Raw genomic sequence first — 11,138 nt, forward strand, 5'->3', positions numbered from 1 at the left:
TTGGAGGAAGCATTTAAGAACTAGAGGAAAGTTGTGTGCAAGGAGATGTCCAGTGAAATATAGATGGGCTTTGGGTCCTCACTCCACACTCCTCCTCATTCACAATGATTTGATATTTTGTTCTTTGATGCCTGATACCTGATCCTATTGAGACACCTTGTGATCACACAGGCTGGTGTGCTTCTTCCATGTGAGCACCATCAGCTTTCTTTAACACATTTGCTTATGTACCCACGTAGTCTTCAGTGATTTTGTCGGGAAGGTGAGCATCATGGAATGCCAGTTTAATAGAACAAAGTGTTCTTGCATTGAGGGAGTACTTGAGTGGAGACCCAATGTCCATCTGCTGCCTAATACTAAACCTATAAATATATGCACATAGATCTATTTCCCCATCATCGTATATAAATACATTTACATATGTATATGCCTGGATTTAGACTGCTATGTCCTTTACCTCCTAGCTCTTTCCTTTATTTTCTTTGACTTTCCTCTTGTCCCACTATCATACTCAGCCTTCATTTGGGTTTCAGTGATTCCTCGCCGTTAATTGCCCTTGATCAAGCCCTACCAGGCCTCCTACATTCTCCTGTTGTTCCCTTGTCCCTGGGTTTGTCAACACTACTTCCTTTCCCCCACCTTCCCCATTCCCATGTCCCCCAGAATCATTGGTCCTGCTGTTTTCTGCTCCTGTCTATCCTGCCTATCTTATCTAGATAGACCTGCAGAGGCAGTAATTGCACAAAAACAAGATAGAACAAAACAAAGCAAAAAAAAAAGAAAGAAAAGAAAACAAGAAAAAAACAATGACGCGCGCACACACACACACACACAAAAGAAAAGCCTGTAAATACTTCAAGGTCTGATTGTTGACTTTTAGGAGTGTTTTCTGTTCGAGTCTGATGGGGTGCCACGCCCTGGCCCCAAAGTCTATTTTTGGTACTCCCTTGGGACTTCCTTACTCTGCTCCCCTTGCTGCTCTGCTGCACACTTTAGTGTTTTGCCTTGGTGTGGTGGGTTCAGATCGGGTGTAATTCCCATACTGTGTCTCTAGTGTTGTCCCCTGTAGGGCTACGGGTCAGTGAGGGATGTCGTGTCTCATAGTGGGGCCGCCCATGTGGTCCTCTCTGTGCATTGGCTTTTTTTGAGCGGTATCATCCTGAAGGCTTGGTGGGCCAGGATGTGTTCTACTCTCTCTTTCTCCCATGTCATTTGCTCTTATGTGCTCTGATCAGACATGTCCCTCTCCCTGAGCTGTAGCTTAAGTGCTGTCCTCTGAAGTGAATTCTTCTGGGGCGAGGAGTGGCTGTCCACATAGTTGGGATTGGTGTTGGCCCCTCAGACCTCTCTACTGGTTTCCTGCTTCATGCTGATATGTTGCATTCACATCTTGGAACACCAGGTTGAAGTGTGGACCCTCTTTCCCTGTGGAGATATAAACAATACCCTGAGGGTTTCTTTTAGTGGAATTAAAAAGATATATACTTTTATTGGGGCTCTTATATCTCTTATCACAATCCATACATCTATCCAGTGTGTCAAGCACATTTGCACATATGCCGCCATCATCATTTTCAAAGCAATCTCTTCCCACTTGAGCCACTGATATCAGCTCCCTATTTCTTCCCCTCCCCCCTCCCTCACGAACTCTTGATAAGTGATAGATTATTATTTTTATATCTTACATGGTTCTCCATCACCCCTCACCTACTTTTCGTTGTTCATTGTGGGAGAGGGGTAAAGGTTGATCCTTGTGATCAATTCCCCTTTTTCCTCCCCACCCTCGTCTAATCCTCCTGGTATCTCTACTCTCCTTGTTGGCCCTCAGGGGGTTATCTATCTTGGATTCCCTGTGCTCTGGGCTCTTATCTGTAGCAGTGTACATGTTCTGGTCTAATCCGATTTGTAAGCTAGAATTGAGGTCATGATAGTGGAGGGAAGGAGGCACCAAAGAGCTAGAGGAAAAGTGTGTTTCATCAGTGCTATACTGCACCCCGACTGGCTCATCTCTTCCCTGTGACCCATGGATTTTTCAAACTTTCCAGTTCTTTCCTTGACCATGAGCTCCCTATGTTTGTCCCTATTTTTACCTTGAAGATCTTTATAGTTCTAGGCTTTATATTTAGATTTTTGATCCATCTTGAGTATATAGTACGAGATCTGGAGCCTTCTTTATTCCTATGCAAATAGGTATCCAATCTTGCCAGCACTGTGTTCTTCCCTCTTTATTGTTTTCACCCTCTGTCAAATATCAGCTGTTTGTAGGTGGATGGGTTTTATTTCTAGGGTCTCAATTCTGTTGCACTGGTCTATGTATCGATCTTGTACCAATACCAGGCTGTTTTGATTGGTCTGTGTAGTAGATTTTTGCAATTGGGAAGTCAGAAGCCCCCTACTCTGTTCTTCTTTATGAGAGGTTGGAGACAGAGACACGGAACAGAGATAGAATTTAGCCAGAAATGTGAAGTTGAGAATGATTTTATCGAGGCGGGAAAGAACTACAGGGAGGAAAGGGAGAGCAGAGAGGGATGGGGGCATCTTGAGCCCCCGGGCGGGTTCCGAGACCCAATGAGTTAGGTCAGGGAAATCGCAGCTTGTTAGTGAGGCAGTGGGAGATAAATAGGCTCAAGCTAGGGAGATATACATTGACAACAAGAAGGGAGATTTTCTGCTTGCAGCTGCAGGACCTTGAGTCAGGATGCGATCTGTGGAAGTGCCTTTGTTTGAAGTGCCTTTGGTGACAACCTACTCCCTGGAGTGCTGGGACAGGGGCTGCACAACCTTGGTCTGGAGAGATCAACTCCTTGGAATGTTGGAGCAGAAGTTGCTTACTTCAATAGGTCACTTATCTCCCCAAGGGGCTGGGAATGGAGGCCTTGACGTTCTATCCTCCTGAGGAGCCCGAGAGTAGATGGGGGCTGCCTAGTCCGGCCCCGGCCCAATCACTTCAGTAGTATATTGGGGCCTCTTTTCTTTCCATATGAAGTTAGTTATTAGTTTTTTTCCTCCCTTTAAAGAGTGATGTGGGGGAGACTAGTCTCCCCACAACTGAATGGGTCCTAGGGGCAGTTATGTAATTGGATAAATTAAAGAGACATCAGACGAGATTAAGCATGTGAGGGCTAACCTCCTCATTATGACTTCAGAAGCCAGATCTGAGCAGAGACAGAGGCCATAATGTAATCTCATGAGTTGGTAAGCACATATGTAGCAGGAAGGGATTGTGTAAGAGGCATACACATAAGAGCAGTGGGACAAACTAGGGGTATACACTCAATAGGAAGGAGAGGCACTAGAGGCATACATGTGACAGGAAGGCACATATGCAACAAGATGGGTGGACTTCAGAATCAAGATGGCAGGCTAACCTTGGTCCTCTGAGTTGGTTTGACCTTAGGTGTCTTTCAGCTCTTCTCCAGGAGAACAATCTGTGATCCTTATCAGAAGGGAGTGGGCCCTACTTTGGGTGGAACAGACAATAGGGTCTGATTGCTTTTGATGGCTGACAACCTTTAGGGAAATAATGTTCAAGCAGTTGACTTCCAAGGGTATATATAGCCAGTGACCATGTGTTTGCAAATAGCACCTTAGATTTGGCGTGATTATGGGGGACACTGAGGGGATTGAATTTTACTTAGGAGAATGTGAGTGGGACGCATCTCCAACCCACAAATGTCAAGGTTTCTTCCATGGGAACCTTGCCTCCCAGAATCCTTATCATATGAATGTTGCGAATTTGTCTGCATACACTCTCTTCTGGGTTCTGTTTCCCACATTTCCCCTTTTTGGTTCATGTATTCAAAAGGGCCACTGAGGTTACATGGTCACTTTGTGTACGTGGAAAGTTTTTTGACTGCCAAGGCAAAAATTAATGACAATAAACAATGTAGCCAGACCAAAACTTAACCTCTGGGAAATATTTTGAATCCAGGCTCAGTGGGTAAAGCCCCCCTAGCCCATCCACCAATTGTTTAATTGCACCAATGCTAAGGGATGATCGAAAATCTAAATGTATTGAAAATCTCTGGCTTGAGCTGTCTGATCCCAGGTGGGATGCTTCCCTTACCTAAGGTATGCAAAAGATTTTGATGGAGAATTTCCTTTTTTCTAACTGATCGACACCTCTTGAGATGTTTCCCTTAAATCCCTGCTGGTGGTTCATAATTAAAGCCCGATCGTATGAGGTTTCTTTATATGGATAATGGGTTACATAAAATCTGAAGCATTTGAATACATTTTAGCATCAAATGACACTGAACATCCATAATCTGATCTTCTAGTAAATGAACAGTCTGTTGCAGTAGTCCAATCATTTTTGCACGAAAGAGTCCTAGCATATCTCAATGTCAATGTCGGCAATGGCATCAGTGATTGTGGGTATCAGGTGGCAGCAATTGCCATTCTCACTCATCTGCCATTCTCATGAATCTTTCTGATGTTTTGGTTAACTTCAGCGACAGAAAATGAGGTCTTGTTAGGTCTCTTGCATTAGAAGAAATACCTTGCTCCTTGTTTTTTTCCAGTGGGAAGGAATTCACCCCAAAGCCTGGCTTGTGATCCAAGTGAGTTTTATAAAGGATAGAAGAAGTTTTATGTTTGCATTTGGAATCCTGAGGCTGAAGACCTGGCACAGCCCACTGGGAAGCAGTTTAAAAGAAGGGAGCCTGCACAAGCTCACATTCTGGCTTTTCAGCCTTTCCACTGGGAGGCATAGTCCACGGTGCTGGTTGACCCTATTGGCTGAATTAAGCTCACCTGACTTAGATGGGGGCCAATCCAGGTGTACAGCCCACCTAGGTGCACCACCCCATTCCTATCTCGCAATCCGAATCTGTGAGCATGCCCAGTGTACAGCCTGATCCCTGTTCTAACTACCTAACAGTGCCTGGGTTTTCTTCCCATTCCCATCTCACACTGTAAGTTGTCCTCTCCTTCCTGGATTTGGGCCTGACTTGTTGCCAAGGGGGAATCCATTTACTCACTCCTTCACCGGAAAAGACAGAAACAAACAGTCCCTCTCAAGGGCGGTTATTAAACCGGGATCCCAGAAGCCGTCGTCATCCTTCCACCTGGTCTTCTCTGGACCAGCTTTCTGTGAGGGTAGAATCGTGTTTATCTGCCCCAATGTTAGAAGCTTTTAGCAGAAAGTAAATTTGAGTTAAAAGGGCTCAATGAAGTTTGTTACCTACAGAATCGTCTTTGGTCTCCCGTTTCTGTTTTGGTCATTGAGATTGCAGAGGGCCATCTATGTAAAGGGCCTGGCCCTGGGCGTTGTAGAGTTGCCTGTTAGATGATGGAAATTCTCATCGTGACAACACTTGTGGAACTGTTGCTGGTACAAGACAGGAAAGAATGGAAAGGTCAAAGTGATTATCAGCTGAGACTCTGAAAACCTGCTCTCCTCATCGAGTAGCTAAGGCGATTGGCAGACATGAAGTTTAAGGAGCTGAATAGAAAATTTCTAAGGGCAGCTGGAGAAGACGGAATATTATATTGAAATATGCAAAAGACCTAGAACTAGAGGAACATGCACATCTTATCTTACACTGAAATAACTCAAAGAGAAATTTTAGCCTCGGGTTGCAACATTGAAAGAGTTTATGGCCAAAATATTGAATGATGGGGGAAGCTTCAATAGACGATGCGAAGAATACAGAGTTGTACCAATGAGAACTAGCCACCCACGTCGGACATGCTGTCGGGAGAGATCAGTCCCTGGAGAAGAACATCGTGACTGGTAAAGTGGAGGGACATCGAAGAAAAAGAGGAACCCCCTGGGCAGAGATGTATGGACATCGCGGCTGAAACCATGGGCTTAACGGTAGGAACAATTGCGAGGAGGGCGGTTGGAATAATTGCGAGGAGGGCGCAGGACCCATTGTAAATAGGGACATTGTGGGTCAGAATCGAAAGAAGGCACCGAACAACATAAATAACTCCCATTTACGGACCCGGAGACTCCAGGGAGCAGTTGTCAGGGCTCTGGGGTCGGTATGAGTTGAAACTGATTGATGGCAGTGGTTTGGGCGGGTGGGGTTGGGGGCGCTGTGAGAGCTGCGTGAGCACTCTGCTTTAGCATTGTCAATATCTACCTCCATCTAGTGGTTCAAGTAGAAACTACAATGACTATGCATTTCACATCCGTCTTTTTTCCCCAAGTGTCCTATGAAATGAAAATGGCCTTATTTTGAAAGTCATGCAATTGTGACCGTAAAAGGTGAAGCAATCTGCCAAAGTTTACAAGCAACATATGAAGAATTGGTCCCCAGAATGACTATCAGATCCAAAGCCAATTCTGTCTGTCTCCCCTATGTAAAACTCATTTTCTGTTTATCTTCCTCATTAATCCCACTCCTAAAGAAATAATCAGAAACATGGAAACATTTAATAATATTATTTGGGATAATGAAATTTCCTAGGGAACTGTAAGGTTATCAAGGCAATGATAATATAATTAATCATGCTTTAGAATATTTTACAATCAAAATTATGTAAGTATCTATTTTTATTCTTATAGTTTCATTAAATGACCTTAATTTTTTTCACAAAGCCTTAAATAATAAAGATTTAGTGAATGCGTTCTAGTACTAACCTTTTTTTTTTAAATCAGGAGAATTTTTTATGTGTTTGAATGTGGGGTGCCTGAATATCTTCTTTGGTAAAGTGTCCCTTCAGGTCCTCTGCCTATTAAAAAAAATGCTTTTATTGGGGGCTCTTAATCATCTATTATCACAATCCATACATTCCTTCAATGTGTCAAGTACATTTGCACATTTGCCGCCATCATCATTTTCAAAGCATTCGCTTCCCACTTGAGCCCCTGATATCAGCTCCCCACTTCTTTCCCCTCCCTACCTCACCTCACTCACCACCCTAATGAACCCTTGAGAAGTTATAGATTATTTTCCCCATATCTTAGATCGTCCTCCATTGCCCCTCACCCCCTTTCCATTATTTGTCCCCCTGGGAGGGGGTTCTAGATTGATCCTTAAGATTGATTCCCTCTTTAACCCCCCTCACCCTCCTAATTCTCCTGGTCTCTCTACTCTCCTTGTTGGCCCTGAGGGGTTCATCTATCCTGGATTCCCTGTGTTTCAGGCTCTTATCTGTAACAGTGTACATGCTCTGGTCTAATCTGATTTTTATTTATTTTTAATCTGATTTTTAAGGTGGAATTGAGGTCATGATAGTGGAGGGGAAGGAAGCAGCAAAGAGGTAGAGGAAAGTTGTGTGTTTCATCAGTGCTATACTGCACCATGACTGGCTCATCTCTTCCCTGTGACCCCTCTGTGAGGGGATGTCCAATTGGGCATTGGGTCTTCACTCCATCCCTCGCCTCATTCACATTGGGTATGGTTTTTTCTGGATTTTAGATGCCTACTAAGCATTTTAATATTATGAAAATTACTTTTATAATGTGAAGTGGAAAATGAAGGATAGCCCTGACCAACACCCATTTTGGAGTCTCTGATGTTAAGACTTGTTTCTGGGTATATTTCGCCTGCCAACATGGGCTTTTGCTTGTTATTAGCTGAACCCTGTTTCTAAATCTTCCTGGCGGTCGGTTCAACAGGCTGATGCTGTCAGAGGCAGGGAACAACAGGTGGGAAAAGAGGGAATCTTAAAGCCTATTGTGAAAAGGTGGCCCTCCATTTTCAACCAACCACTGTTCCCTTCAGATTTTCAGTTAGTTGGTCTGAGGCACAGTGAAACTTTTGAGCTTTTGTGAAGGAGGGGCAGAGTTGTTGATTTAAAATCCTACCTTTCTGGTTCTCTTTGTATATGTTTTAAATGAAGGTTGGTTTCCGGAGAGCAAGATAAATCTCCTTTAGGTTTCTTAAGGTCATGACTGAAAGGGATTGGAGAAGGAAGAAATGGGCAGAGATAAGCCTAAGCAAGTAAGGAAAAATGTCGTAAAGCATATTTCTTTGGCCCTGCTTGATGATCACCCTCATGAAGAAGATACAGGTGCTATAGCAAAGTGTAGTGAAGAAACTATATGGTGCCCAGCTATCAGAAAGAATAGCATCTGGGGTCTTAAAGGCTTGTCTTCAAACAGGTGGCTATTTAAGTGAGGTGTGAACTAAATCCACAAGGAAGAAGCACACGAGTCTGTATGATCCAAGGATTGTAAATAATAAAATCAAATTCAGAAGGAGGGAATGGTATCAGAGTTTAAATCCTGAACACCCAGTTTGCAAAAGGCGAAGGATAATCATGGAAAGCCAGAATCCATTTGCAGGGTCCATGTATGGGGAGTCCTCCTTGACCATAATCAAGGCATGCAAATAGACGTGTGATTAGACAGAGCACTGTAAAGTCGATTATGGCAGAGGTAGGTATAATAAACTTTATTTATTTATTTATTTTTACCCTGTCTGAAACTAGCCCAGGCTCCAAGAGCACTGAGGGGCAGGCTTCAATGTTTCTTTTCCTCCTTTTACGACCACCCAGACTAGTGTTTTGATCCGATGGGAAAGGGAACTGGAGGGTGGTATAATAAACTTTAATACATCATGATGTCATCTCCATTTTCACTCATTGGACTCTGTCCATGGAGCAGGGAGATGACAAGCCATGCACTCCTGCAGAGGGCCTTGGAAAGTGGAGGATTGTAGATGCTGTTGGATTAAATTTAAACACCTTATCATTTGATCTCCCCTTTGACCTATTTAAATTTTATTCTAGTTTTTAATATTTTCTGCTTTGGTCGAGGTTTTACCGCTGTTTTGCTTTATTATTGTTCTTTAAAAAATGTTTTTCTGTATATGAAATCCAAGCTAGGTAAACCTATAGACAGTAGTTAGATTGATGACTTCTTGGGGGCACGGCAGGAGAGGTCGGGGGAAATGAGGAGCTAATAACAATGACTACAAAAAAGAAGAAAATGTTCTGAAATTGATTGTGGTGATGATTGTACAACTTGAAAAAATGTCCATGAACTATTGAATTGTATAATTACCTGCTAACAAAACTATTTTTTAAAAGCTTCTGTATTTTATTCTTTAACAATGTGTAAAGTTCAGACATTGAGCTGAGTGACTGTGTCCAGCTTGTTATAAAAATCATCAGGGACTCCAAAAACCTGGAGGAAGAATCTCCGCGATCATTCAGGCCACCAGGCTGAGTTTCAGAGGTGGCTGGAGCCCCCGGTGAATGCTTTCCTTTTCCAAGTTCAGCCAACCAGATCCCCGCCCTCCTTACAAGAGGGCATGCTGCCGGGGACCGGACAGATGACAAGGGGTGTGCTAGAATGGCTATGTTTGTCAACCTTAGAATTTCTTCCTTGCTTATCAACCAAAGTCAACATGGGCTATAGCCAGCCATTTTGGAATCAGTAGGCGGTGACCCCTTGATACAGAAACTTGCCTTCCCAACAGGGCGGCGGCGGTGGGCTGGGTCTCTGCCTATGTGCCGTAACCAGCAGGTGTGCTAATAACTTAGCAAGGACACTCAATCTTTTCTGTAGGGTAAGGAACGCAGATGTGCTGCTCTCCAGGCTCACCGGACGCCAGGGCACAGGAGCTGCGGAGTCAGTTTCTCTCTCTGGTTCGCCGTGGTCTCGGAGTCAGTAGATGGGGGCACTCTGGTCCGTTTTATGGTCCATCGGTCCCGGATGACGATCGAGGCACCAGTGCCTTGCAGGTTCAGATGTGCCAGCGTATTTGCCCTCTCAACTATGTGACCTACCCGTTTTGGTCAAATATAAAGTGAGCGAAAAGTACTTGAAAAAGATTTTAAAATGATTTGAAAAAGAAGTGAAACACAATAATGGAGTTTTATTTCATCCAGAATAAATCTTATACAGTTTTATACAGAATAAGTTAATGATTTTTTTCCCCAGTGATGACTGAAATATAAAACTGGGTAGGGGGACAGTGAAGCAACTAGTGTGTGGCTTAGATGTGCCCCTTAGCCACCTTCTCACCCTGAGGGTCTACGCGGCACAGGATGCTGTGTGCACAAAGCAGCAGAGTGTGGTAATTCGTTCCACATCCCAGACGGCTCACGCGCAGAGGAGGAGGCAGAATTCTCATGTGCGTTTTGATGGCCATTTTTAAAGCAGTCAGTAACTGTTTTGGTACTTTCTGCGTGTGAGACACTGTGCTTGGCAATTTTGTGGATTTAAAGAGCAAGAATCTTCTCCTGAGGGAGTTTTCAGTATTTTATTAACACCGATTTCTGAGGTTCTTTTTTAAAAAAATGATATCTTCCCCAGAAAAACTTCACCTATGAAAGTCTTTAGAATCAGAAGGTAATTTCCTCAGTAATTCTGAGAATTCTTTTCCTCCAGGCAGAAATATCTAGATAATAGGTAAAATGCTATTCATTAAAAGATAACAATACAAGGCAATATAGAAATACCTGCTTTACAAAATAATTTACACTGTTTAATCTACATATCAAGAAAGTGTGTCTGAATAATTCTACCACGGCACAAAGAGTAAGCCTTCGTGTTAGTAGTAGCTGATTCTATACCAGTAGAATCCCGTATACTGTGCTAGCAAAGAACCCTAATCATTGAGCTGGTCTCTGCATTGCTTAGGACAATGTTTCCCAAATTGTGCTCTCTGGATCCTGCAGATATTGGTTGGTTACAGAGTGTGGCAAGTCCCAGTTGGATTTTATGGATTCTCAGTCCCAGAGTGACAATTCGTTCCATCTGTTATGTTCCCCTTCCTAAGCCTGTCTGCAGGCTGTTAGCTCTGGGTCGGTAGCCTGTCTTCTCTACACATTTCTCCTCGAATGTATTGCTCTTGCTGAGCGGCGTCTACCTGGTAGAGGCCTTAAGAAAAATGATAAATAAAAGTAGTGTCAGTATACACTCTTTCTGAAATATATTCTTCAGTTATGGTCAGGCCAGCTTGAGAAATAATTCGGGAAGAATTTAGAGAGTGGGTGCCCAAAGGGGAGACAAGGCGTGCTCAGGTCTGAAGGAGTACTAGAGGGACATTGGTTAAGCATGACGCCCCTAACCAGAAGCTCGGCAGTCCACATCTACACAGCAGCTCCCTGGGAGAAAGAGCTGGCAATCTGCTCTTGTAACTCCTCCAGTTTAGAAAACCTACTCAGGGTAGTTCTTCTCTGTCATGTGTGGTCACTGTCGATGGGAATACACCTGATAGCATTGAACAGCA

The 11,138-nt window shown here is 43.6% G+C and overlaps 1 non-coding gene across 1 annotated transcript; it reads right to left on the bottom strand.

Annotated features, from left to right (window-relative positions):
• Positions 1–8,372: 8,372 nt before the first annotated feature.
• LOC142444175 (small nucleolar RNA SNORA61) lies at positions 8,373–8,493 on the bottom strand. Its single transcript, XR_012783832.1, has one exon. It is a non-coding gene; the product is annotated as a small nucleolar RNA SNORA61 (small nucleolar RNA).
• Between the last annotated feature and the right edge of the window lie 2,645 nt (positions 8,494–11,138).

The sequence above is a fragment of the Tenrec ecaudatus genome, chromosome 3, assembly GCF_050624435.1.
Source record: "Tenrec ecaudatus isolate mTenEca1 chromosome 3, mTenEca1.hap1, whole genome shotgun sequence".
Taxonomy (NCBI): Eukaryota; Metazoa; Chordata; class Mammalia; order Afrosoricida; family Tenrecidae; genus Tenrec; species Tenrec ecaudatus.